The 4,950-nt window shown below is 48.4% G+C and overlaps 1 protein-coding gene across 1 annotated transcript in view; it reads left to right on the plus strand.

Moving 5' to 3' along the window:
• Window positions 1-4,657: 4,657 nt before the first annotated feature.
• The window catches only part of TAGLN2 (transgelin 2), a 34,083-nt gene continuing 33,790 nt past the window's right edge, over window positions 4,658-4,950 (plus strand). Inside the window, exon 1 of the mRNA XM_018568835.1 lies at window positions 4,658-4,738. The gene's annotated coding sequence lies outside the window, so the exon portion shown is untranslated. The remainder of the gene's footprint in view (window positions 4,739-4,950) is intronic.

The raw sequence follows: 4,950 nt of genomic DNA on the forward strand, positions 1-4,950 counted from the left end.
GAAGAACCCTCTTTTCCCTCTCTGACTCGGGGTTGGGGGGGGGGGGGCAACAACATTCCAACCTAGGGCCTGATATGCTCACAAACTAGGTGTCCTTGCCCCTTTCCTCCTCCATTGCATCATCCAATTTCTTTTTTTGCCTAAATTTTACAATCTGCACATGTACCCGGCGGTTTAAGCCGCGGTGATATGTCAAGCTGTGATATATCTTCCTTAGCGGGGAGATAAAATGTGTCCGTTTCACATTGTTTCACAAGAAAGGGGAAGTAAGTTACCTTTTTGTTATGAAACGGAAATTGCCTGTGTGCAAGTAATGGCTCCCTGCAGATAGCGGGGAGGGGAGATTTATCACCCGTGTAGCACAGCCAGACACAGCCAACGAGGAGCACCGGAGTATTTCATAAAAGAGATTTAGAAGATCTCAGCCCGATTCCGAAGTTCTCCTCTCTGCAGCTCATAACTAGTAGCACTGCCGCCAATATAAAATCTGCCCCAACCCCACTACAAATTTTTTTTAAAGTGCACGAGGGTGCTTTTTGACCTCCTCCGAAGAGAAAGGGCCACGATTTCCTGACCCCCCCCCCACCCCCCGGGGCGCAAGGCTCCTGACAGGGGCTAGGAAAACTTTGGTCCACCTACCCGAAGGCCGGGGGACCCCAATCCTCTGGGACATGCTGAAACAGGTCCACTGAGTACTAGGTTGGGGGGCTCTCCCGAAGAGAGACCCCCCCGGATGGGAGGAGACAGGGGGCCCCTGTGAGGGTCACAGAATCTCCTCCCCAACGTCAGTAAAGGGGCCCCGAAGGTACCCAGACCCTCCGTCTTCTGTGAGGTCAATCCAATCTAAAAAGGTGCTCAAGCGTGCATAAATAATAAGTGCCAGTGCACCACGCTGACGGGCCTTAGGGGCCGAAGTGCAATAATATTGCCCCGGGCTAGCCATACAAGTCAACACCATCCGGCAAGCACTGCCACTGCCACAAGCTTAATCCCCCTTCATCAGGGCTTGAAAGAAAGGGACGGTGTATGGGGACTTTGTAATAAGCATACAACCAACTGCTGACCACTAGTCATTGTGCATAATGACATTGGAGCATGGGACCAGTTGTGGGGTGGAAAGTCTGAAGGAGGATATTTGTCCACTGACCACTGACCACTGACCTCCAATATAAGGGGCACATCTCTACTGACGACCAATATAAGGGGCACCTCTCCCACTGACCTCCAATATAAGGGGCACATCTCTACTGACGACCACTATAAGGGGCTCCTCTCGAAAGTGACCTTTATTATATGGGGCACATCTCTACTGACCACCAATGTAAAAGGGCTCCTCTCCCACTGACCTTCAATGTAACAGGACATTTCTCCACTGACCACCAATGTAAGAGGGCTCCTCTACCACTGCCCACCAATGTAAGAGGGCTCCTCTACCACTGACCTTCAATATAAGGTGCACATCACCACTGACCACCAATATAACTGGCACCTTTCCCACTGACCTTCAATATAAGGGGCACATCTCTATAATGGGCACAGCAGATGGGACCAATGTAAGACTGACCTCCAATATAAGGGGCACACCTCCCAGGTCAGAGATGGTGGGAGCCCCTCATAATGGACACAGCAGGTGTACACACCAGCTATATAAGGGGCACCTGTCCCACCTCTGACCCGGGAACTCAGCACAGGGATGGTGGGAGCTCCTCATAATGGGCACAGCAGATGTACAGACCACCAATATAAGTGGCACCTCTACCACTGACCTCCAATATAACGGGCACATCTCTAGTGACCACCAATGTAAAAGTGCTCCTCTCACACTGACCTTCAATTTAACAGGACATTTCTCCACTGACCACCAATGTAAGAGGGCTCTTCTACCACTGCCCACCAATGTAAGAGGGCTCCTCTACCACTGACCTTCAATATAAGGGGCACATCACCACTGATCACCAATATAACTGGCACCTTTCCCACTGACCTTCAATATAAGGGGCACATCTCTACTGACCACCATTGTAAGTGGGCACCTCTACCACTGACCTCCAATATAAGGGGCACATCTCTACTGACCACCAATGCAAGAGGACATTTCTCCACTGACCACCAACCTATATGGACACCTGTACCACTGACCTCCAATATAAGGGGCACATCTCTACTGACCACCAATGTAAGAGGGCTCCTCTACCACTGACCTTCAATATAAGGGGCACATCTCCACTGACCACCAATATAAGTGGCACCTTTGCCACTGACCTTCAATATAAGGGGCACATCTCTACTGACCACCATTGTAAGTGGGCACCTCTGCCACTGACCTCCAATATAAGGGGCACTTTTCCACTGACCAACAATGTAAGAGGACATTTCTCCACTAACGACCAAAGTAAGGTGCATTTCTCCATCAAACCGCTATGTGAAGGACGTGTCTCCACTGACCACCAACAAATAGGGACTTTCTTCACTCAACATCCAACGTAAGGGGGCATTTCTACAATAAACCCCCAATGTAAGGGGGCATTTCTCCACTGACCACATAACGACGTTAGAGAGGACGGGATGGGTTGAGTGTTGGAGGGGAAACCTACAAGAGGTAAGGAATAAGGTGAGTATTACTGCTTATTCCTCTACCCCTAGACAAAAACAAGCATTTCATCTTTTTGGAGGGGGACCTACTTGGAAGGCTAAATTTTGGGTTTCCTTGGGTTCCACTCCCTGATAAGGACACAGCAATAAAGAGTGTCACGGAGGTCCTAATCCTCCCCTACTCTATCCAGCTAAAGACAGATCTACTACCAAAAACAAGATGAAAATAAAATGCCCATTACAAGATAAATCATCAAAAGCAGTTTTTGCTGCAATATTCACCTTCAATCCAGAGATTTCCCTTACACTACGGTTTGCTGGACTTGACTTTTACTAGAAGTCCTACGTCTGATGGCCAGCGTCATTCAACCTACTTCCTAGTTACATAGTTAGTCGGGTTGAAAAAAAGACACAAGTCCGTCGAGTTCAACCTACTTCCCATGAGCCCAGGTCATCCCGGACATGCCCCCAACCCGTGACTGGACAGGGAAAGGAGAAGCAGCACAGTGATGAGCTCATCTCTCTATTACGCTACTCTCTCCTCCAATCAAGAGGAAGCAGAGTCATTCTTTTAGATTGTAAGCCCTCAGGGGCAGGGCCCCCCTTACCATATTGTCTTGAATTGTATTGTGATTGTAATGTCTTCCTTATATTGTACAGTGCTGCGCAAACTGTTGGCGCTATATAAATCCTGTATAATAATAATAATTCTGCTTCTTGCAGCATTTTGATCGCACCGGACCGGACCACAGGCACAATGTGCCTTGCGATCCCATGCGGCCGATCGCATTGTGGTCAGATGCCGTGGCTATAGTGCCATTCACTCAATGACCCACCACGCCCCCTCCTACCCCACAAAAAAGTGGGCCGGCCGCAATGCGATGCAGTGCGTTCCGGCCAGAATTGGGCCACGACGCACTGCATCTGGTGTGAACGAACCCGTAATGATTTCAGAGCTGAATTAATTGAAGTGAATGGCACTGTAGCCACGCCCTCCGGCCGCACGGGATGGCAAGGCACATTGTGCCTGTGGTCCGGGTGCAATCAAAATGCTGCAAGCGCTATTTTGATCGCACCGGACCGCAGGCACAATGTGCCTTGCCATCCCGTGCGGCCGATCGCATTGCGGTCAGAGGGCGTGGCTACGGTGCCATTCACTTCAATGGCCCGCCACGCTCCCTCCTGCCCCACAAAAAAGTGAGCCGGCCACAACGCACTGCATCTGGTGTGAAAAAACCCGTAATGATTACAGAGCTGAATTAATCGGTGTCTTTTATATCTGCCCGGGGGTTCAGCTGTGACCGATCCCTACCCTACTCACAAAGCAAAACGTTTGGGCTTTCGTTATACTTAAACGGTCGCGCCCAAAAGCTGCCAATGACAGGATCCTAAAAAGGTATAAAAGATGCATAAAAGTAACAACATAAACATCAAGAATCGCAAGATTTTAAGGCTACAAATAAGAATTTATAAATATATAAAAACATAAAAGAAACAATGTAAGCTTAGGTGGAACTCGACGGACTTGCGTCTTCTTTCAACCTGACTAACTATGTAACTCTGTAACATAAAAAGGTTTACAAATTGCGTCAGCTGCAAACATGAGATTCTATAAATATATAAAAACATAAAAGAAACAATGTAAGCTTAGGTGGAACTCGACGGACTTGCGTCTTCTTTCAACCTGACTAACTATGTAACATAAAAATGTTTACAAATTGCGTCAGCTGCAAACATGAGATTCTATAAATATCTAAAAACATATGAAGAAACAGTGTAAACATGTTTACACGTCGTTTACAACATAAAAGGATAAAACACAACATGCTACGCGTGCACATCTGCCGTCCGCATGCGATCTCACGGACGGGACGGAGGCGTGAAAAGTGCGTGCTAGGATATTTTATCGGGTTGTGTGACATTTAATGAGTCTTGCAGGCAGCAGGCCTGGAATCACAGGGAGGAGGATTGTGCGCACACACACACACTCACTCACTCACACACCCTTTTTTCTTTGATTAGAGCTGATGTCATCATGGCTTTTTTTTTTTTCTCTCTCTCTTTTGGGGCAGGGCTGAGATCTAGAGACAGACTCAGACACACAGTCACTCCAGTGCTGTTTCCTGCTGCCTGGGAGCGAGTCAAGGTAAGGCGGATTGTCGCAGTTGTTGTTCGCACGCGACTCGTGTCGCCGCCCTAGGAGCGAGCGGCGCACGGTTTGCTAGCCAACGCTTTAAGTCAATTGTAGCCGTATTAGTTCACTTGCAACAATGTAGTTGAGTCGCGTCGCTGATACTTTGTTTCTTTGCACTAGTTACATTTTCAGCACAAGCTCTGGGGGGGGGGGGGCTTTCCCTC

The sequence above is a fragment of the Nanorana parkeri genome, unplaced genomic scaffold (genome assembly GCF_000935625.1).
Source record: "Nanorana parkeri isolate BGI_ZX_2015 unplaced genomic scaffold, ASM93562v1 scaffold1251, whole genome shotgun sequence".
NCBI lineage: Eukaryota > Metazoa > Chordata > Amphibia > Anura > Dicroglossidae > Nanorana > Nanorana parkeri.